The 25,186-nt window shown below is 36.6% G+C and overlaps 2 long non-coding RNA genes across 2 annotated transcripts in view; one reads left to right on the top strand and one right to left on the bottom strand.

Annotated features, from left to right (window-relative positions):
• LOC125270544 overlaps window positions 1–9,121 on the bottom strand; it is a 34,702-nt gene extending 25,581 nt beyond the window's left edge. Inside the window, exon 1 of the long non-coding RNA XR_007185386.1 lies at window positions 8,995–9,121. This is a non-coding gene — a long non-coding RNA (uncharacterized LOC125270544). The remainder of the gene's footprint in view (window positions 1–8,994) is intronic.
• Window positions 5,410–12,059, top strand: LOC125270543. Its single transcript, XR_007185385.1, has 3 exons — window positions 5,410–5,948; window positions 9,012–9,100; window positions 11,778–12,059. It is a non-coding gene; the product is annotated as an uncharacterized LOC125270543 (long non-coding RNA).
• Window positions 12,060–25,186: the final 13,127 nt, after the last annotated feature.

The raw sequence follows: 25,186 nt of genomic DNA, 5'->3' as shown, positions 1-25,186 counted from the left end.
AGATCGATAGAGCTGTACTCTATAAAAGTTAGTTTAAAAGACCCCCCCACTCCTCCTTCCTTGGCATGTTGGAGCCGCAGTGAAGCGTGTAATCGTAACACCATGTCCGAGGCTGGAGAGAACTCACAGGCCAAATTGCCTGTGTCATCGCCCGTGTCTGGCCGTGAAATACTGGGCCTGACGTCATGGCCCCTCACAGAGGGAGGCAAGCGTGCTCTGGGGGGGGTGGGAAGGCATGTTAGAGTGGAGAGGGGGGGTTCATGCAGGGAATGGTGGATCTGCTCAGATCGTTATATCCTATTCCCTTGATAAGCATTTAAAATTATTACCTATTCCTTTTGCCCTTTAAATGTTGTTTCCGCCTTCTCCTGTTCTCTTCCTCCAGTGTGCCCATCACCCTCTCTTCATCTTGTCCTGTGTTTGTTTCATGACCATAAACTTAACGTTGACTTCTCTCAACCCTGCAGTGAACTCTGGAACTCTGAAGAAACATAGAGATCTTCACGTATTCAAGATATTTCTAGAAAGTCAACAGAGCTGAAATGTGAACACTCTTCCAGTGTTAAAAGGATAGTTCAAAATCATTATTTACTCCCCCTCATGTCATTCCAAACCTATATGTCTTACTTTCTTCTAATGAACACAAAAGAAAATATTTTGAAGAATTTTTCTTTTTGTTCATACAATGAAAGTCAGAGGGGTTCAATGCTGTTGTTCTGGACCCTATTGGCATTCATTGTGTGTACAACAACAGTCGAAACCAGTGTTATTGTTAACTAAAAGTAAAACTAACACTATTAAAATAATTTTCGTCAACTGATATAAAGCTGTAATAAAATAAAATATAAATATTACATGAAAAACTAGTAATGTTGCTTTGGCAACTAATGGAAATAAGTTGAAGTTCGAAAATTACTAAAACTAAAACCGAAATAAATATAAATTAAAGCTTAATAGCATTTTTAAAAAACAAAAACTAATAAAAACGAGAGAAGCACATAACAAAATGATAAAAATTAATATGAAAATATGAAAAATTCTCAATATTAACAAAAAATGTACATAAAAATAAAAAAAAATCATAATACTAATAAATACTATAACAGTATATAAATAATAATAAAATGAACATTCTGCAAAATATCTCATGTCATACAAGTTTGGAACGACATGAAGTTAAGTGAATGATAAAAGAATGTTAATTTGTTTTTTGGTGAACTATCCCAAAGGAAACATTGAAAACTATAATGACAGCAGGATCTTTGATGCTGTTGTTTGCGACCGCTTACACAAGTTGTTTTGTAGACTGGCAGCAGCTGCCGTGCTTGCTGACGAATGACTACTTTCCCCTTTTTAAGTGTGTGACATATGAAATATGACTGGGATCATCTGTACCTGATCCACTGGGAGATCACCAGAGGGAAAAAAGCATTAACCATGACCTTGAGTTTCTGATGTGCATGCACTGAGAACTGGCTCTCGAACTCTGTTTAACATACGCACACACTCCTACACACACACACATTTGTGGTTGTATATCTATTCCACACGCCCCCCTCCTCTCAACCATCTGAAACCTGACCATAAGACTGAGCCCTTTCAGGCACTGAATGAAATAAATAGATGGACCAGGTCTATTTATAATCCTTAAGCTGTTTTTATTCTGAAGTTAGATGACTAAGAAAGACACTTCTCAGAACACTAGGTTAATTTCAGCCGTGCACCTCGGAGGGCAGATCCAACTGGAGATGTGCGTCAAGTCTCATAACCCTGTGGTCTCTGTTACATTTTGGACCCTCTCAGGCCCTGGCATCCACATTAAATCCCACCCTCATCACAATACTGAGTTCTACACAAGCAGCCCTGTTGCCCGGCTGAAGTTCAACTTCTCCAACATGCTGCAGTAAAGGAGAATGACATTTGTAGAGTAAAATTGCACATTTCAGTAACAGACCAACATTAAAGTAATTAAGAGAACATTCTGATTTTGGTTGACCATAAAAGGCCACAGAAGAGGCATTCAAAGAAAATTGCCTATAGTGCATGTTGAGCTACTTTATAACTGTGCTGTGTGCAGCGTGTTTCTGTATTTGATTGTGTTGTGAACTTTTGCAGCGCGTTTCTGTATTTGGTTGCGTTGTGAACTTTTGCAGCGCGTTTCTGTATTTGGTTGCGTTGTGAACTTATGATGTTTTATTAACAAAATTCGGGAGGAGCAGATAATTAACCTAATTAGCACAGGTGGAGAGCATTCAGTTAATCAACTCAACCAATGTCAAAAGGTATAAATTCAGCAGACTGACTTCTGTTCATCTGAGAGTTTATCAGCATCCCTCCTCCACCCCATCTCCTCACTTATAGTTCTATCTACTTTTACCACACCGGGGGGAGTACTCTGGGTTCGGGCCAAAATTCCGAGCTCGGAGCCCTCTCCCCGGACAGCATGCCAAATACGCAAAACTTTACTCCATTTAATTATATGGATATGTGAACTCGTGAATTGCAGTGCGTTTCTGTATTTGGTTGCGTTGTGAAATTTTGCAGCACATGTGTTGAAGATGTTTTCTTAATTTGCTGATGTTTTTCCTATTTGCATGTGTTTTCTTCAGTTGCAGCGCTTTGAGCTCTCTCGGCCACCGTAATGCACTACTAATATTTTTACATTTTTTAACTATGATGAATCAGACTTTCCAACGTTAAGTAGTCACTACGTTTAGTTAGTTACCCCCAAACATTTCCTACAGTATTGAAGTCTGGTACTGTACAGTTTGTGCATTGGTTATAGAACAAACTACTTGTTTCTACCTCATATTTATTTAATTTAGAAATATTTTAACACCATTAGTCTACCTCAGAAAGTCAGATTCGATATTCACTTGCAAAAAGTTTACCATCTGCACTAGTGTTTTCCCAATATTTCACTATAATCATGTGTCACATACTAGTTAAGTGTCAGATTCTCTTTGGTGGATTATCATAACATTGAGATGACCAAATCATTGTACTCTACGCCAATGATACGTACACTCTCTTCTATCTGTGCACAGGCTGAAATAACTTAATATCTTTGTACAGTATGATAAATAGCCTGCAATTGAAGTCCATTCCCAATGCTCTCCTAATCTGATATGTGTGACACAGAAAACCAAATCCACCAGATCTGCCTCTTCTATCTCTCTTGTTTCCTCTTTTCTCTTTTGCCGACCCAGCTGTGGACAGCTGCTCCAAATTACCTAGAGGTATTAGTAAGGGCTCCCCTGAGAACGTGTACGAGCAAAAATTACATGTCGGTTCCGTGTGGTCTCAGTTCATTTTCAGCTGCGATACAAATTTAAATCTCTAATCAACTGTGTCCCCATTCAGACAGGCCAGAAAGTCCACTAACCTAACAAACTGCTTACATTCTCAGTACTTGACCACATGAACTTTGTTTTTCATGCAGCTTTAGGATAATGGAGAAGAAGTAAAATGAGCGTGAAGAAAAAAATGCATAGCATGGAGTGTATTCATTTTTGGCACTTCCTCCATCAACCACGTTTCCCACCATCACCCTCTGCCTACAAATGAAAGAATTTATAAAAGTCATCTGATGACAGAGGTGTCACGCCTGAAGCCTGTATAAAAGAATGTGTTTCTAAGAAACTCTGAGCATATGCAGACCACCTGGATACAGATGTCGGCCCACCTGAAAATACAACTTTTGCCAATGATCAGAGCAGCAAAAAGGCCTCTGTACACTGCTGAAAAATCCAACATAAACCTGCATGAATTCCATGTTGGTCCAGGCTTGCTGGTTAGAGTTGGTATAGTGCTGGTCTAGCTGGTGGACCAGCATATGAAGTTCTCAAGCAAAACCAGAAAAAAACAAAAACCCAGCAAACCAGAAGCCAGCAACCAGCATCCCATGCTAGTCACAGCATTAAAAACATACCTTATGCTGGTGACCAGAAGTGCTTGATTTCATTAACAACTGTAATGATTAACTAGAAAGATCATGGTGCAGTCACATTTACTGCAAAATTTTGCTGAGCAATGATAATTGTGACTGCACATTCAGACATAGATGACTTCTTTTTGGTAATAAAATAAGCTGATATATAAACTGATATGCTACTGTATACAATGTAGACAACTAGTTTGGGTGAGTCAGAGCCCTTCACGGTAACACTTTAGTTTAAGGTCCAATTCTCACTATTAACTAGTTGATTATTAGCATCCATATTACTAGGATATTGGCTGTTTATTAGTACTTATAAACTACATATTATTGCCTTATTCTGCATGACTATATTCTACACCCCTTAATAAGCATTAATTAGGTTTTTATTGAGGCAAAAGTCATAGTTATTAGTGAGAATTGGACCCTAATCTAAAGTGGAACCCCCTTCACACAAGACACGTTCTTGCATCTCTCTCACATTTTGATATGCTGTATTAAATTAACAACAATGTTTTACTTTTAAAACATCCTCTGTTTTACTAAAAAGCTGTGTAACCAACTTCCTGTGGCCCACTACATGTGATTACTTATTGCCTACTTAATTTATCACTGTGATTATTCTGTTCCTTTGTTTTAATTTAGAACATAACTTGTTTTAATTTCAATTTAAGAGTCTAAAAAGGACGAAAAATTGACTAGTGTCCAAGTGTTTTAGCACCTGAAGTCTTGTGAGAGTAATAAACGTCAGGAGGATATTTATAGCGTAGTATATGGAGAATGTCCAAATCCCCTCTCTGCAATAACGCACATGCATCTGCTAACCACATCAGACCTGCCCTCTCTCTTTTTCATTTGCTCTCTCTACTTTCCTATGACAGTAAGGTGAGCTAATAGAAAAGTGTATAGCATCAGCCCCTACTGATCTCTCATCGTACACTTTCTATTCATTTACACATTCTCTGGCAACCCAGCAGGCCACCATTGCAGGATAAATTTAGCTCACATTCATCTTTAAGTAGTCAAATGAAGTTTGATATCAGATTAGATTACTACTGATACCACTGGGTGTCAGGTCAGTGTTATCTGGCAAAGCAAAGTCACACATATACACAATGATTTACATAGTACCCATTCAATCTTAAGTGCCAAGCCACCACTTCTATAATGATTTTTGTCCATGCAATCCTTTTCAGTTACACTTTTTTTTTTTACAGTGCTCATGTTACTGTGTATCTACACAAGTAGTAGAGCAACACCATGTCTTAGCTCACCCAAAAATGAAAATTATCCCAAGATTTACTCACCCTGAAGCCATTCTAGGTGTATACTGTATGACTATCTTCTTTCAGATGAAAACTGTCAGAGATATATTTAAAAATATCCTTGGTCCTCCAAGTTTTATAATGGCAGTGAAGGGGGGCCAGATTTTGAAGCAAAAAAAAAAAAAAAAAAAAATGCATCCATCCATCCATCCATCCATCATAAAAGCAATCCATGACTTCAGGGGGTTAACAAAGGTCTTTTGAAGCAAAGCGAATGGGTTTTTGTAAGAAAAATATCCATATTTAAAACTTTATTAACTATAATAACTAGCTTCAGACAGATGGTCATACGCATCGATTTGCAGTGGAAGAATATTCTCTGGCATGACACAGTGACGAACGCGGAAGCGCAGAGGATAGAGCAAAACAAAACTGGTCACGAATTACAGTAGAAGTCTAAAACGTTAATTTTTTTAGAGAAATGTTGGAGGATTTTAATATAGGCTAACTGAAGAGTAGACTGAGTTCGTTGCCCAGCCCTATTTGTTTGAACCGTGAGAGCAGTGTTGTAGTCAAGACCAGCTCATTCGAGTCCAAGTCAAGACCGAGTTCAGAGAGGGCTGAGTCCTGAGTCGAGATTGAGACCTGAAAGTTTGGAGTTCTAGACACGAGAGGTATCTAATCTTTCTGGGGAATAGACGTGATAAATGTGAGGTGACAAAAGAAAGAACGACTCTGATCTCGAGGTAACTAACAGACTGCATAGCCTCAAACCCTGCTAAGCAATTAATTAATCAATCTTTTTTTTACTCATAATTTGGCCTTCGTGGCTGTATTAGCCTATAGTTTTTTCTTTTTCTTTTTACAAGTGTGATAAACGTTTGCGCAAGTAGTATGTGTTGGGGAATTTAAAATGTAACATTTCAATTATATTCTGCTGAAATGAACGAAATGACTTGAAAAAAGATTTGTTAGTTTTGCTGAACGAGATTCAAAGATCCGAGTCAGTAAAATGATCCGAACTTCCCACTACTACCTGAGTTCTGCTACCTTTGCACTAACGTTAGTCTCAAGTTATGCGCAGCTGCGCACAAGAAAATCACCAATCATTGGACGTGTCAATCAAACATCAATTTACAGAAAAAATAACATACAGTAAAAATAATGAAATATTTTGAATGGGAATGTTTTTATTCTGTTGTTGTTTTTAGAATGACTCGGGAATGAGTCCAATTCCTAATTCAATATGGTCTCGAGACCGAGCTCAAGACTGATGCTGCGTCCCAATTCGCCTACTTATACTACGCCCTAAAAGTATGTACTCTTTCTGTGAACAAAAAGTACTTACTTTTGAGTGTGTAGCAAAAGAGTAGACAAGCTTTGGGACATACTATCACGTCATACAATTGCGTCTTTGCTCTCTGCCGCATCCAGTCACCGTAAACTGCCCTGTCAATCATCTTACATCCTCCACATTTCATTTAACTAATTTCCTACCGTATCCGAGAGAAATGCAGCACGTTGATCTGCAGTCACGAGTCTTTCATGTGGAGAACTCACCTCATTAATGCATAATGATGCATTTAAAAGTTAATGGCCAATCAGATCTTTATAAAAGTCCACATTGGTATTTGCAGATGAAAAATAACACAGATAACATTAAATAAATATTTTCTATCAGGTTAAACTGATTATTAGTCGCTCAAACAACCTCTCAGCGTCGATCGTGCATATTCGCCATGTTTTGTAGTTTTTAACACTTTTTACTCGTGTTTGTAGTTCTGAACTGAATCCTCATACAACGCGCAATGGGTTGTGGGCAATATTAGCCTTTATAGTGTGCACGGATCCACACTTCGAAAATCTACCGGAAATAGTAGACCATCCGGGGACTTTTGGCATACTCTTTTCAACATACTATGCTTTGGGACACACTTATTTAATCTCACATACTATTTAGGATGGATAGTACAGACGTTGGGACGCAGGATGAGTCTGAGTCTCGAGTAGGCCTACTACAACACTGCGTGAGAGGCGTCTAAACTTACTCCTAATATACATCACTTCAGGGATTACTCATTTGGTGCAAGTCGACTTGCGCATTCTGCTTACGGTCATTTGCCTGAAGCTAGTTATTTTATAAAGTTTTAAATATGGATAGTTTTCTTACAAAAACGCATCGCTTTGCTACAAAAGGCCTTTATTAACTACGGAAGAGGATTAGGGCCAAGAAATAATGAAAAAATAAAACCATCTCGAGATTAAAGTTGTTAAATTTCAAGAAAAAAACTTGTTAAATTACGAATTTGTTCTCATAATTTAACGACTTTTTTTCTCGTAATTTAATGACTTTATTCTCATAATTTAATGACTTTATTCTCAACATTTTATCTCGACTTTTTTCTTGAAATTTAACGACATTTTTCTCATAATTTAACGAATTTGTTCTCGTAATTTAACGACATTTTTCTCGTAATTTAATGAGTTTATTCTCAACATTTTATTTCGATTTTTTTCTCGAAATTTAACAACTTTAATCTCGAGATGGTTTTAATTTTTTTATTATTGCTTGGCCCTAATCCTCTTCCGTAATTAACCCCCTGGAGTCGTATGGATTATTTTTATGATGGATGGATGAATTTTTTGGGGCTTCAAAATCACTACCATTATAAACCTCGGAGGACTAATGATATTTTTAAATATATCTATGCTTGTCTGAAAGAAGATTGTCATATACACCTAGAATGGCTTGAAGGGTATAAATGTCACATGTAACAGTTGTGTAAATCATGGGATAATTTTCAGTTTTGGGTGAACTATCCCTTTAACCAGGCACAATGTGGGAAGTTTCAACAGTCTTTTCAGACTGAACTCATACATTGTATTTGTTCCCCTTTGTCTTCTAAACTGTATCCCCTATCCAACAGGTTCACCCTTCTGAATGTTGAAAACAAACATCAAAATTACCGAAGTAAAAAAAAAGAAAAAGAAAAATCTGTTTCTTAAAAGTGGCATTTGCCCATGAAAAAGCTTGATGTGGAATGGATGGTTACTTGCCAGAGTGTTGCTATATGGTTGCAATACAAACAAAGATATTGTTTTTTGCTTTTATGATGTTGTGTCCCCCGATATGGTTGGGAGTCTTTCCTTCAATGTAAACCCATATTTTCACACATTTAACATAGTTAATTTGCATCCATAGTTTATTTTAATATTAAATATTAATATTTATTATTTTTACCAGACAATTAGGCATACCGGTAATCGATTGCTTAGAAAAATGACACAATTCTCAAAAAGCCACATGATTTGAGACAAAAATGTAAGATGTTTAAACACCCAAGTTTAAGTTTAAAGGTTTTGTTTATATCCTTAACCCTAAGTATGAGCAATAATCATAGTGATGCTCAAAGTACTAATAACAGAAACATTAATGTTTTATGGGAGCAACTTGCATGCATCACTATGTTACTAGAGCACAAGGACTTTGGTGTGAAGGAGTTGTTGGACCGCTGTTGCATGGCCAGTGTGCTGGTGGTATTTTTAAAGATTCATCAGTGACCACAACTACTTTTCACAGCCAGCCTGAGCCAGACACATCAGAACGTTGTATTGTGTACAGTATGTCTGGCCACATCTAGGGTGTTGAGAGCATGATGGGAGAACATGAAGATCATACATTTGAAATTTTGCTTGTAAACATGTGAAAGAGTTCGAATAAGTGAGTGTGAGAGAAGGGGGAAGAGCAGTACTGAGTATGTGTGTTTGAGAGAGCATGTGTGTGTTTCTGACCATATAAATCATTTCAGCGCAGCTGCAGCCCGCTCCCCGATCTATCTGAAGATAAGCCTTCTCAAATCTCCCTCCGACATCATCTGGCTCTTCACGGAGTTCTCAGGTTTGTCTGGAAGCATGTGCGTGTGGATTGCTGCAACTGTAGATGGCATTAAATATAAATATACACAATTAAACTAATTTATATCAGCTGATAAATTGTTATTGTTATTACATAACAAAAGTACATACGTGTGTGTGTGTGTGTGTGTGTGTGTGTGTGTGTGTGTGTGTGTGTGTGTGTGTATATATATATATATATATATAGACACACACACACACACACACATGCACAAACATAAAAATATCTGTATATTTTATTTAGCAGATACTAAATGAAGTAGTCTGAAAAATATGTTTTCCAATTATCACCTTCAAAGTCCTGTTTTATCACCTCCAGTTTTTTCCTGCTTCACAGGATGGTTTATTTAGCAACAGTACAGAGGAGATTTTAAACTGAAATGGCTTTATCCACATGTAAAGGGCATGTGGGTGGACAGGGTGATTTTAGCAGGGGGGATTGAGAGAGTTCAGGGAGTAAGAAGAGAAGAAAACAGCAGATGGACTTTGGATCAGTCTCACAGTGACTTGGCAGTCAGATTTCATACTTTGCACGTATGAAGTGATTCTCTCTTTCAGGCTTACAGACTCGCACACACTTACAGTAAAAGTAAAAAGAGACAGAACTTGGAATAGCCTTAATTTCACATAAAAGTTTAAGGCAAATGATTTTCTTTTTCAAGACTAAATGTTCTGACAGCATTTGTAGCATAATGTAATGTAGTTCCTTTACTGTAACTCTGATATTTGCTAAAATATTTATTTATTATTAAATCCTCTATACTTACAGATATTCTCAGAAATTCATTGATGTAAAACTGGCCACAAATGTCTAATTAATTAATAAAACAGTAACATATCAACATAAGGGCTGATAATCGAAAGTGTGAAAAACAAATACAACCTTGTGTGTGCAAACAAACATTATAGGTACAGTGTATATAACTGGTGGAAGCATCAGTAATCATATTCAGGAGCTTGTCATAATAAAATGCTATGCAGTGATTTGTCAGCAGCTCCATGGGCCAGGCTGGGCAACAGAGTGTGTTTTTTGGAGCCTGGCCTTTTGCACGGGCAATATAACACAATAAGGCTACATTAGCCGTTTCTTTTCCCAGTAGAGAGATGCTTAATGAGCTGGACACATCTCCAAACCCAGCGCCAAACACTCGCACCTCGCACCTCAGGCGACAAGAGTGTGAGTGTTTTTGTGGTCAGGCGCATTATGGCTTTAAACCAGAGTGAAATACATATTAGTGCCAACGTGTGTACAGTCTTTGGGGAATGTTCAAGAAGAAAGAATTTTATATTACATACATTTTTTTTTTAATTTGTGTATTATCAATTGTTTGTGTATCCGAATGAAATCTGATCTAAATAATTGACTGTTCACATTGTGTATCGCAACTGTTCAGATCCAATTTGTGTGTCCCATTGCGCTCTTTTATGCTGTGTGGTTGTCTCTGTTGGTCTCAAAATTCAAAATAATAAAGTGCTTCCATCCACATCCATCCGTCATAAACGTGTACTCCACATGGCTCCGGGGGGTTAATAAACTTCTTCTGAAGTGAATCGATGCGTTTGTGAAAAAATTATCCATATTTAACAAGTTATGAAGTAAAATATCTAGCTTCTGCCGGATCGCCTTCTGTATTCAAGTTACGAATAAAGTGTAAACTGATGTCACGTCAGTTAAGCTTTTTCCATAAGTTGAATAGGGAAGGTATAGGACGTAGCTTAAGCTTTTTGAACTGCAAGAGTTTTACACTTACTTTGTACGTTGAATACGGAAGGCGGAAGAAAGTGTAAAAGGACCCACTTTATATTAAGTGGCCTTAACTACTATGTACTTACATTTAAATTAATCATTTAATACAATGTACTTATTGTGTACATACCTGTTATTACATTGTACTTATATTTTAAAAACACCTGCATGTAATTACATCTGTAATTAATTTCTGTAATTACATTTATAATTACACTGTTGACCCATCCCTTACACCTTAACCCTACCCTTAAGCCTACCCATACCAGCAAACCTGTCCCTAACCTTACCCGTATCCCACCCCAAAAGCTGCAAAAGTGTTTTGCAATTCAATATGAACCCAGTAAGTACATTGTACTTATTTTTTGATGTTAGTACATAGTAGTTAAGGCCACTTAATATAAAGTGGGACCGTGTAAAACTCTTGCAGTTCAAAAAGCTTATGCTACATCCTACACCTTGTTAAATATGGATATTTTTTTACACAAATGCATTGCTTTACTTGTTCATCAGAAAAAAGAAAGTCATATACACCTAGGATGGCTTGAGGGTGAGGAAAGCTTGGGCTAATTTTCATTTGAAAGTGAACTAATCCTTTAACACTTGTTAAATATGATCAGATATGCACAAAAATCAGATTCGGACAGACAGTTTGAACAAGGCCTTTTGTCTGCTGTCTCTTTGACTCATTAGACTTCCTCAAACAGCAGCATCATTAACACCTCCATTTGATGACAACTGCCCAGCCGCTCATGTTCCTTCTACTGTGTGTTCATCTCAACATGCTTATGTTCAGGTCCATTTGCCCATATTGCATATGTCCAGGAATGCCACTGATCAGCACAAAGTCTCAAGACTTATCACTGTACATTTTTAAACACCGTGATCAGAGTTACTTTGTCTGATCCCACAGATGCCGGGAGATAATACGGCCGGTCATGTGATGGGCATGAGATGCCAGGGAGGTCTGAGCAGCCGAGAACAGAACCAGCGGCCTTCAGCTCAGTCTGGAATAGTAGTGTTAACAATCAACACGAGAGCAGTGACGTAATCACGAAAAGCATTGACGTCACTTTACTGTACAACTGCAGGAATAACACAGCTGACCAAATTCACAAGGATCTCAAATTAAGATTGCAATTAAAGAAATATAATCTCTTGAGATTTTAATTCAGATTAAAGCAGTATTTCCGCACTCAAATTGTATTTGTTTGCTGGGGACCCGGTGTCACACAGTCTCTCGTGTCAGCCATTATCACAGATCCCTTTTTACTGTACAAACTGTATATTCCTAACCCCAGCAAACATTGGTCCGATGGCAACGTCGTGGTTATGGTAGGACGGCATAAATCGGTAAAAATATGTAATACAGAGCATTTCCTAAAAATACATTCAGATACGTTTTTACATGTCTATATATCTGGGGGTTGCATGTGTAATTGTTACTTTGACTTTTAGCTACATGTAGTTCAGTATATAATACTTACTTACTTACTTACTTAACTAATTAATTAATTAATAAGAGAAATGTTAAAGACATAATTTTCATCAATTTCATTTTGGAATTATTTTTCAACCATGACGGGACGTGTCGGAGGGACATCGTTTCAACGGTCATTAAACGTCCAAATGTTTGCTGGGAGCCCTACCCCTAAACCTAACCATCACAGAAAACTTTCTGCATTTTTACATTTTCAAAAAACATAATTTAGTATGATTTATAAGCTGCTTTCCTCACAGGGACAAATAATGTCCCCACAAGGACAAGGATTTGGGATACTGCCAAATTTGTGGGAGCATTTTGATCCCATAACGTAGGGTTTACAGGACGACACACACGCAGTCCTAGGCGCCAGTTACTCTTGATGGTAAATTCTCCAACAGTTGAGGGTTGTAATGGGCTTTCCAGGCTAAATTAAATAACATGTCTTCAAAAATAAGGTGCAGAACACACACACAGACACACACACACACACACACACACACACACACAATATATATGTTTTAAAGTACTTGGGGTTCAAAAAATGGCACTTTTAATATGCCATTCCTTATGCCATAATTTGGACAGCAGGATGTAGCGACAGAGACAGATAGAATTTAGTGGGTCAGGATACACACACAAACCCCAAACATCCACTGACTGACCTCATTAACTCAGAACAGACACTAACAGAGCTACCGGTCATTGCTCTCGTTAACACTGCCCTGGGGTATGGACAAGGAAAAGAGTGGCAGCTGTCCATAGGGAGCTAAAGCATTTTTAGAGCACAGACTCATCTTCCCTGAATTAGCTTCCGTGACCTGCAGACCCTCTGCTGTAGGGAAGTGACCTCCACCTGTCCGGCATAGATAACAATGATGCTGAATGCCTGCTCAATAGAAACTAGCAAATCAGAAAAGACTCTAGTTCAAAACTTGTAGTATATGGCTGTAATACTTAGGCTGAAGCATTATGTGTTCATTGAGATGAAAACAGGCCAAGTGCTGATATGACCTGCAGGTGCTCAGAAACATCAAAGGAATTTCGCTTTTGGAATTCATCTGAGCCTTTAGGGCAACTCTAATGCTAGCCAGCTTGAGGATTCATCCACTACACACTTAAAATTGGAAAAAAGTCAACTTTTTTTTTTTTTTTGAATATGCATAATGTAATAGCAGACTATGGCTCTGTTGCCTGTTCCATAATTTAAGCCTTGCTGCCAACATAGAAAACTGCCTGCATACTGAGGACACATGATAACTAAAATGGTGGAACACTCTAATTTGGAACACTCTACATAATCAGCAACTCCTATAAAAGTGCATCATATAAATAGCACCCTGGTTGTGAAGCAAATAAGAAACTTAACTCACAATTGAATCCAGTAGTTTGGTGCTTTGTTGCTAAGTTAACAACATGATACTTAAAGCAAAAATACAGCTAGCACACACAAATACTGGAGATAAATCCTGTTTTTAAACTATTTTTATTAATACTTTTATACAGTATACACACCATTCTAAATTTTGAGGTCAGTAAAATAAAAAAATAAATAAAAAATGTAAAAGAAGTCTCTAATTCTTACCCAAGCTGGATTTGATATTTGATCAAATATACAATATTGCAATTTAAAATAACTGTTGTCTATTTTAATATATTTTAAAATGTAATTTATTTAATGGCAAAACTGAATTTTCAGCATCATTATTCCAGTCTTTAGTGTCACATGATTCTTCAGAAATCATTCTGATATGCTGATTTGCTGCTCAAGAAATATTTCAAGGTGCCCTAGAACGTTTTTTTTTTACAAGATGTAATATAAGTCTAAGGTGTCCCCTGAATGTGTCTGTGAAGTTTCAGCTCAAAATACCCCATAGATTTTTTTTAATAATTTTTTTAACCGCCTATTTTGGGGCATCATTAGAAATGCGCCGATTCAGCTCACTTCCCCTTTAAATGTTTGTGCTCCCCGCCCCCGAGCTCTCGACTCTATATACATTGCATAAACAAAGTTCACACAGCTAATATAACCCTCAAAACGGATCTTTACAAGATGTTCGTCATGCATGCTGCATGCATGGATCGGATCATGTGAGTATGGTATTTATTTGGATGTTTACATTTGATTCTGAATGAGTTTGAGGCTATGCTCTGTGGCTAACGGGCTAAAGCTAACATTACACACTGTTGGAGAGATTTATAAAGAATGAAGTTGTGTTTATGCATTATACAGACTGCAAGTGTTTAATAATGAAAATAGTGACGGCTCTCTTGTCTCCGTGAATACAGTAATAAACGATGGTAACTTTAACCACATTTAACAGTACATTAGCAACATGCTAACGAAACATTTAGAAAGACAATTTACAAATATCACTAAAATATCATGTTATCATGGATCATGTCAGTTATTATTGCTCCATCTGCCATTTTTCACTATTGTTCTTGCTTGCTTACCTTGTCTGATGATTCAGCTGTGCACATCCAGATGTCCTGCCCTTGTGTAATGCCTTGAACATGGGCTGGCATATGCAAATATTGGGGGCGTACATATTAATTATCCCGACTGATACATAACAGTTGGTCTTACGTTGAGATTCACCTGTTCTTCTGAGGTCTTTTAAACAAATGAGATTTACATAAGAAGGAGGAAACAATGGTGTTTGAGACTCACTGTATGTCATTTCCATGTACTGAACTCTTGTTATTCAACTATGCCAAGGTAAATTCAATTTTCCATTCTATGGCACCTTTCATATAATTTTGAATGTTAAAAACAGTTGTGCTGCTTAATACTATATAACAGTGAAACATGTTTCCAGGATTCTTTGATGAATAGAAAGTTCAAAAGAACAGCATAATATGACTTGTCTATAACTTATTATATCACTTATTATATGAGCATTATAAAGGTCTTTACTGTCACTTTTGATGTTTAATGCCCCAAATTTTTTAATGGTATTTATATTTAGCATTTCTCTCATCCACAATTTTAAAATAATTTAATAAAGTAAATAATAATTTTGCTGCCTACCCTCCAGAACAGCTTTTGTGTGGGAATTACATCTATGATGCCTTAAAATGCTGCCTACATAGGCAGCTCACTTGGATTTAAAAAGAGCAAGTATAAAGAAACTAAGTGCAGGCACAGAAGAGCACCATTAATTGTAGCTGTTGAGCCAAACACATATAGGCCTACACAAGTGAGGTCTTTCATTTGGAGGGCTCTTCATTTATAAAAATGATTATTTGTTTCACAGATGGCTGCAGATTGCGTATGTCCCTATTATGTCATCCAGCCCACAGAAAAATTCATTTCCTCTTAAAAAATGAGAAAAGCAGGAAGACTGGTTTGTAAAAGTGGGCCTCACATTGACCATACTGTGCCTCTCACCACAAATAAGAAATAAAACTTTGGTAGAAGAACAAAGCTCAAAGACACAATAAAGGGTTGAATTAAAAAAAAAATTTAAAAAAAAGACAATCACTCTAAATTGGTATTATAATACTTTGAATGAGTGTTATACCAGACTTTACATCCCACCACGTGACGTGTCATATATCAAAGTTATATTATAGAGCACATTTCCATCTCACAGGCCTCAGAGGGATGGATAGATGGACAGCAGTGCCAGAACCCTATTACAGGCTTTAAATGGTGAAAGTTCATGACCGAAAACGAGAGGTTATATATAATAGACATATTTCATGTTTTATTATAGTAAATTCAAAGATAAGACTGTACAAGAAGAACCGCACAGACTCACTCTCTCTTTTTGGTCTAGATGTTACAACAGATTCACAGTGCTTTTACATACAGTGCCAGCAGAGGGAGTTTTGAGTTTTCGTTTCACACAGAAGACATGCTTGCTGAATGATTTTTTTCCCCTCACAAACTGAGTACAAATATGCAGAGATTAAATGAAAAGAGCTCCCTCAGTTGTGCCTTCCTTATTATATTCTTTGAATTTTTTAAAGAACTATTTCATTCTGAAATATGCATATCCTTGGTGTAAATATGGATAAACTGCCACAATTTATGAACATTTCTCTAGTTAATTCTAAGTATGGTGAAATAAAAGTGCTCACAGAGTACAAGTGTTAAATACACCTGTTGTTGGCAGGGAGAAGCGAGCACTGTGAATGAGTTTGGCAAGGTCAGTTCAGATCACACGGGGGGCCCCCCTGGTTTCTGTGGATCTCCGGTGTGAATCCGCATGGATTGCACGAAACCTGTCAATCACAGAAAGGAAAAACATCTCAAGTAGGCCTCTGGATGAGCGTCACATTGGGCTGATGCAGTGACATTCTCATGGTGGCGTTGTAACAAGATAATGATCTTACAAAATTACACTGACATTGAGAAAACATTTTGCACTCTGGCATGTCATGAAGGATAAAATTCACAGCATACTGCAATGCTCCCTAACTTTCACTTGTAGGTGACCATGCACCTGCTTTCTAGCAGACCACAGCTTTGTAATATTCTTAATCTTTTTTGCACATTTGTAGATGAGATTTGTTTTGATGATTTGTAGATGAAAGACAAATGCAAACTTGCTTACCTTGCTTTGCTTGTTTTGTAACTAGATGCTTTTTTTAAAAAGCTCAACCGAAAATAAAAAATGTCATAATTTACTATATCATGTTGTTCCAAACCTGCATGACTTTCTTCGGTGGAACACACACACAAAAGTGTTTCGGTAAGTTTTTTAGTTTTTTTGAATAGAGCCCAATGACTGTTTTTTTTTGTGTGTTTTTTTTTGGACTCCATTGACTTTCTTTGGGACAAAAACAGCTGAAATATTTTTGAAACATTTAAGCATTTTCTTTTGTGTTCCACAAAAGCGAAAGTCTTACCAGTTTGGAAAGACATGACTTCACTGATGAATTTTCATTTTTGGCTGAACTATCCCTTTAAGCTTCAGACTTCAAATGATATTTCCTAGTTTCTCTGTGCATGAAAATAAATCAGTTAGAAATGTTTATTATTCTTCAGATTGGCAAGGTTTAGCACGGCTGAAATGGACTGAGCTCTGAGTATACATACGTCAGAGAGGTCTGCTGCCTTCCTGAAGTTAAGCCCAGCTTAGGAATGGTGTGGCTTTACTGAAAAACAGCGCATCCCACAAAGTCAGAGGCCACCCCACGTGGGACTAACTCCTGACCTCCTCGTGAGCGGAGTAGAAGGTTTGAGGGGTGAAACAGGGAGAAGATTGAATTTTGTTTCCCCGTCAGAGGAGGTTAGAGGATTTAGGCCGAAATCAACTGCCCCTCTTTATCTATCACTCCTCATCTCCCTATTTTTCTCTGCACCCACCCTTGTGCTAGAGTACAGTGCAGCTGTCCCTTTTCTCTTTAATTTTTCTCTGTCAGATTTCAGCCTATAATTAGCAGAAAGGACCTCGGTGACTCCTCACGAATGTGAATGTGTATGTGCTGTCCAGAACTAATAGAACTAATCTCCCCCACCCTCTCCTCCTCCTCCTGGACATCACTGGGCTGACAGGTTCACAAGTGCACATTGAGTGTGATTCGGTTTCTCAACACCGCTACATATCCCCTTAAACCCCAGCACAGTGTACCTTAGCAAGCCCCAAAGCCACAAATCACTGATCAGTTACAGACTCACACGCTCCCCACACTCTTTGATAAACAGGTTTACGCACTGGAATTACATCTGTGCTAAATGATAATAGAGTTTTGCAAATGAAAAGTTATTTTCATAATCGAATACAGTGGCAGTGCTGGATATTATAACACAAACTTAAAAAGAAGTGAAACATTCTATTTAAGAAAAAAACTCATTATAGCATAAAAACCTTTAAATTAATGAAAAGGTTTGCACTTTTTAAAGATGCTACAGTAAAAACCTAATCAAGTTACATATAATACTGGAAAACTGTAAATGATTTAACATCGCATTATGCCATTTTACTGTAAAATAGTGTGATATTATTACATATTATTACATTTTGTATAAATATTTTTGCTTCTCATTTTTATCAGTAATGTACATTATGGTGTTTTTATGGCGTTATTTTAGTGTTGTGTGTCAGTCTGATGGTGTTTTGTCTTTATGTGTGACCCTGTGCACCGTATATATTTTAGCTATGTTTTTTTAATGTTTTTTTAATCACTAAAACATCTCAAGCATTAAAGGAGATTTAAGTTAATGTGAACTTAATTGTTTTATTGTACTATTTTTTATCATTATAAAGCTTGTCAGCAAGGTAAAATAAAGCTGTATACATCCAGTCTCACACTCTCACACCTTAACTGCAGGTCAGTAAGGTGATCAAAAAATCTGAAATCCTACCATAGCAATTTCCATTTTAAATACAGTTGTGTAAGTCAGCGTGAAAAATGCAACAAATGCAAGCAAGCATTTCATATGCAGTAATATTTCTGTTGAAATGTGATATTTATCCCTGTGTAAACCGTGTCATTCATAACATTACAAAGTCATACTTATTTTCCCCTTTCTCACACTTCGTTTGGGAATTATCCAGGGTTAGGATGGCTTTCGTCTGTTCCACAGGCTTTGTGTGCTTTAGCCGTGTCTCCGAAAAGCCTTAAGCTTCGATTTCTACAGCGAAATTTCACATTTTTTTTGCAAGCAGATGCAGTTATCCACCATGAAAAGCATCGAATGTACTTTAACTTAAGTTCAGTTGCCTTTAACCAGGGTTATTTTAATAATAAATGCAATCAATGTAATGCAAATATAACTGATATGACTGGGCTTGTTCTTTTGGCACAAGTTATGCTTCTCAATTGCTTAGTTTGCGTAGGGAGCATGTGTTTTAATTCAAGTGTCTAAATATAGTATGGAATGGTTGTAAACAGACAAAGAAACGCTTACGCTTGTCATGGATGCAGTACAAACTGTCGCAATATAAATATATATATAGAAATATAGCTGTTACATTTTAAAGTAAATTTCTAAAATAATTTAAAAAATATTTGTATATTATTTAAAAATTATGTGTGTGTACGTGTGTTTATACTGTGCAAAAGTCTTAGGCATGTCAGTATTTTCACCCCCCAAAAGAGGTTTTAAGCCAGTTATTTATATCTTTTGCTGTAGTATGTCAATAGGAAATATCCATTCACATTTCTAAACATTCATTTTGCCATTAATTGTAATAATCCAGTGAGATTTTTGAATACACAATAAGACTGATAACAGCCGGTGCTCCAGAGCTTACCATCATCAAATGAAACTGAGACAAACCAAATCCAGAAGAACTGTGGCCGTGTCTCCAAGAGATTTTAAGAAACCTGCCTCCAAAGCTACCTGAAAAATGATGCCCAAGTGTACCTGGACAAGAGCTGTTTTAAATGCAAAGGGTGGTCATACAAAATATTGTTTTAATTTAGTTAATATAAGTTAATTGATAAATAAAATCTATTTATAACAGTATTTTTTAAAAACATCCTCACTTTACAGCATTTTTACACAAGTGCCTAAAACTCTTCACAGTACTGTATCTTTGCAGGCAGGTTTCTTCAAGCATCTTAGAGACACGGCCAGAGTTCTCCTAGATTTGGTTTGTCTCAGTTTCATATGTTTCTTCATGTAATCACAGACGGATTCGATGATAGTGAGCTCTGATCTTAATGTGGAGCACTGGCTGTTGTCAGACTCCTTGTGTATTCAAAAATCTCACTGGATTATTACAATTAATGGCAAAATGAATGTTTGGAAATGTGAATAGATATTTCCTATTGAGACACTACAGCAAAATAACTGGCTTAAAACCTTTTTTGGGGGGTGAAAATACTGATGTGTCTAAGACTGACATGCCTAAGCACAGTACTGTATATACACACACACACACACACACACATTTTATATATATATATATATATATATATATATATATATATATATATATATAGATGAGCCAAAACATTATGGTACTCTGTGTGCTGCCAAAACAGTCCTGTAGGTCCTGTAGGCTGCGAGGTGGAGCTGCCGTGGATTGAACCTGTTGGTCCAGCACATCCCACAGATGCTCAATTGGATTGAGATCTGGGGAATTTGGAGGCCAGGACAACACCTTGAACTCTTCATCATGTTCCTCAAACCATTCCTGAACAATATGTGCATTATCCTGCTGAAAGAAGCAACCTTCTTCCACTGCTCCAATGTCCAGTTCCGACACTTGCGTGCCCATTGTAGGCACTTTCGATGTTGGACAGGGGTCATCATAGGCACTCTGATTGGTCTACGCAGCAGAGTGGGATGCACTGTGTGTTGTGACACGTTCCTCCTATAACCATAATTAAAATTTTGCGTGACTTGTGTCACAGTAGACCTTCCCTCATGCATCGATCAATAAACCCTGTCGCCAGTTTGTGGTTTGTCCTTACTCAGACCACTGTTGGTAAATTCCCACCACTGCTGATCGGAAACAAACCTCAAGCCTTGCAGTTTCAGAGATACTCTGACCTAGTCACCTTGCCATAACAATTTGGCCCTTGTCAAAAACTTTCAGATCTTTATTCCTGCCCATTTCCCCTGCATCCAACATGTTGATTACGAGAACTGATTGTTTGCTTACCATCTCAGACCTTAATAAGTGGCCTTGTTAGGAGATAATCAACAATATTCACTTCACCTGTGACTGGTCATAATGTTTTGGCTCATCAGTGTGTGTATATATATATATATATATATATATATATAAATCAAATGGGACAAGGAAAAAATAGGTCATGATACTTTGATTGACAAGTTCATATGGAGAGACCCGTACCTTGGCAACCAAACTCTGGTTGCTAGGATAACATGAGCAGATGGATGGAACGGCTGATTTTCCACAGTGACTGTCATGTACAACCCCCGCCTGCAAAACTAGCCTTGATTCTCCCCACACGAGTAAGAGAGAACAGCAAGATGACTTGGCACTGAGAAAATGTATTAGATTCAGGGGACGAATAATTAACTGACGTCAGCTGGAGGGTAAGAGCAAAGGTTGAGCTGCAAATATAGCTGAAGTTTTTTTCCTCAATAAATCGTCTGTGGGTGGGTAAGAGCGTTAGGAATGGCTGAATATGTCAAGTGGACAGGTCCAGCACTCTGATTAATGTGACAGAAGTCAATGCTGAAATAGAACATCAAACACACATCACAAACAGCAGATCATTCCTCTCTTCTGGGAGAGAGAGCTCTGAGGATACTATAAACAGCCGTTACTGGTCAAAGACACATCTCAGGTGAGATTTGTACCAGTAACCTGTGGTTTTAGACTGACATCTGTGAGAGTCAACTGTGCAAATCATTTAGGTGCGGATACTGCTTTCATCTGCCAACAGCACTCTTCATTCATGTGATTATTCCACAAGTTATGATCTGTTACAGCCATATATTATTGCATATGAAGTGACCTGACAGAAAAAAAAACCTTTTGCTAAATTTAAAGTAAAAACAGTTGGCTGAATTTTACCATAAATAATACATCGAGGATATTATAGGCATTTTATCAACAGTTACATGCATTAAAATATTCAAATTAAACAATCAAAATCTGCTAGCTTGACTTACAGTTAAATCTCAAGTGGCCAACTGGAAAATAAAAAAAAGAACACAACATAACTGTAACACAAACCCAAAACACCATTATGATAACACACATAACATTCTAGGCACACAACCAAAACATTAAAATCAGTCATTCAAAATTAAACATAACATTTTATTTAAAAGTGAGGATGCCCCTTTCCCCATAAATTATTGTGTGATTCATATCTTTTAATTATAAAAAGTTTCTGAATATATTTTAACAATATTTTACCACAAAAATACACAATGCATAAACATAAAAATCTAATAAATTACAAATATTAAAATATTTTAATATAATATTATTTATGATTAATAATCAGGGCTTGACATTAACATCCACCAAATGCGGGTGGATTTCAGCAGTGGTGTGTAACGCAGTCACTCCTACTGACCACTTTGGTGGGTTAAATTTGTATTTATAATATATAATATTTTTTTCAATTGTAGTCTTTTAAAAAGGCATTTGAAATAATAAACTAAGTGCAATGTAGTATTGTCAAAAATATCGATATTGAAATGCTGAAATGCTTCCAATACACATTTTCCGCTGAATAGATAACACGATACCAGTTGCGGTTTCTCGCTCTCTTATCTCTCCGACATCAAGTTGACACCCAAACCCATCTCCCCTCACTCACTTGTTTCATTTGCTCCAGATGAATAATGTTGGTGTTTAAGGTTGTAAAGGGGCGGAAAATTTCCGGTAAATTTCCACACAGTAAAATCCACAGAGTTAAATCAACTCTGCTCAGATAACATTTGGTCCCTCTCTGAATAGTGTTAAAATAAAAGCAGAGTTAAAGTTAATGAAATAATTAAATTATTAATTCAGGGGTGATTGAACATTAATGATGAACACCTGCTGTTAACAAGCAGAATAAGTGAAGAAAAGAGAAACACAAGAACTACAAGTGACTTCAGCCAAAACTAGTGACTTCACACTATTGCAATTGCTCAAACACAAATTATTTTAAAAACATAAAAAGGTCAAGAGCCCAACTACACTCAAAAAAATAACTTGTTGGTCTAACTTAATTTAATTATGACACCTATTTCCACACAGTTGAACTGATTTATTTGAACTTAAGCTAGGTTAATTGTACTGATGAGTGAAATTCATCCTAATTGAATGAGCTCACACCAGTTTCATTTGACGTATTCTGTGTATGTTTCCTGAACATAATTCATTCTTGTTGATCCAACCAGTGCTTTTTTTTTTTTTTTTTTTTTTACCATCATGGTGAAGATGTGCGCTTGTGCTTAGGTTTTGAGTAGCTGTTGTACACAGACATACATGTTTCATGACCATTGAGAGGGGAAAAGCTGATGACCATATGTAGACTGTGTAAATTATGTGCTAGCCCTCAAACTAATTTATTTATATTTCTATAAAAACTAAACTAAAATAACACTTTTTCATATGCTAAGTAACATTTATAGCATGCAAGTAATGATCAGATAAAGAACTTCTCATCACTGGCTTTAGCACAGTTAATGCTCCCTGAAAACAATATAAATTTATTCTACGTAGCCACCTAAAGCCTAACCACAAGGTCTACACTTCAGCATAATGGTAACCTCAAAAAAATCGACATAACATAAACTCTTTTAAATGTCAAATATAACTGAACATCAAACTTTAAAAGGTATTTCCCTTTACTAAAAAACACATTAAACAGCACTTAAGTTCAACATTTACTGTCCCAATCTTTCCCTACGCAAAGCATGCTGGGAACTAGAAATCCACTGCCCAGGTTCAATCAATGCAACATAAATGATTCATGTAGTCCCAACACAAATGGTTTAGGTTGACCTAACATTTTGCAAATTTAATTTCATTTAACATAATACAATTGAGTGCAAATGCCAATTAAGTAAAAAACTAAAGATTTGTGTTGGTTCAGCTTATTTTATTTAAATAAACTGAACAAGCAGCTAGAATCATTTTTTTTGAGTGTAAAACAAACCCTGACCACCACGATGGTGGCATAATTTATTGACCAATAAAACACCAACATCTAAACCTATGTTAATTTTCAATAAGAAATTATTTAGACATGTGACAAAAATAAAGTCAATATGGTTAGTAATAATTAAGTCATATCTTGAGAGATTTAATGTCTTTTACCTTCAGTTGATTTCAATTAAATGGTTTTGGCTGAAGTTACTTGTATTTCTCTTTTCTTATTCTGCTTGTTATTCTGCTTGTTAACAGCAGGTGTTCATCATTAATGTTCAGTCATCCCTGAATTAATAGCTTAATTATCTCATTAACTTTAACTCTGCTTCAGTGTTATTTTACTACTATTCAGAGAGGGACCAAATGTTATCTGAGCAGAGTTGATTTAACTCTGTGGATTTTACTGTGCAGAAACTTTCCATGGGAAGTGGGGAATTTTGGGAATATTTCAAGTTGGACAGTTAACAAGAATTTACTAGAATTAATTGGAAATTTGGGGTAATTTATACAAACTTTATTATATACAAACATAAACATTTTGTTGCGTCATAAGTAGACATGCAAGCAAACCAATACAAATTTTAAAAATAATATTTTTGAACTGTACCCAGCATTATCACTTAGTTTTGGGGATCTATTGGCTGTATAAATGTTTGATTTTAAGACATTTTGTTAGCTTTTTTTTGGTACTATGTTGGGTCAAGTCTGTAAAGTAGTGTGCTGTGTGCATGTGATTGAGTAATGTGCAGGGTAGAAATTAAACTGAATTTGCCTTAAATCTGGTTGCTTTAACCAAGATTATGCTGCAAGATTTAAACTACTGTTATAGGCTGGAATTTTGCAACCCTAATGGTGTTACAGAGCTTGAATTTTGGCGTGGGATTGCATGTATTGTTCATAATTTTACTCATTCCCACAGATTTTGTGCTCACACCCAAAGTGCACGCATATAAAGTCGCCTCTCAGTTCTAAATTGAGTTGTTTTTCACTGCTTAGTGCTTACAGTCAAATACACACAAAATAATGCCAAAATGTCGGTCTTTAGCAAGTATTCATGTAAACATGGTCAGTTATGTTGTATGTGAACGTAAACAGAGAGAAAGAAAACGTGTGTGAAGTATAATGGATCCGTGCATCAGATCTTAAAGTGACAGCAGCCTAATATACCTGCTGCCAAATTATGAGATAATATTAAAAATATCTATATGGCAGTTTTTCCCCATGGTATCGATGTCAAAACTGTGGCCAGTGAAAGTGGCTAGTAACTTTAGAAAACCACTAGCCACAGAGCAAAAATGTCAAGCC

Source organism: Megalobrama amblycephala, linkage group LG6 (assembly GCF_018812025.1).
Source record: "Megalobrama amblycephala isolate DHTTF-2021 linkage group LG6, ASM1881202v1, whole genome shotgun sequence".
NCBI classification, from domain to species: Eukaryota; Metazoa; Chordata; class Actinopteri; order Cypriniformes; family Xenocyprididae; genus Megalobrama; species Megalobrama amblycephala.
The sequence above is the reverse complement of the archived record's forward strand: the minus strand, read 5'-3'. Positions and strand labels throughout refer to the sequence as shown.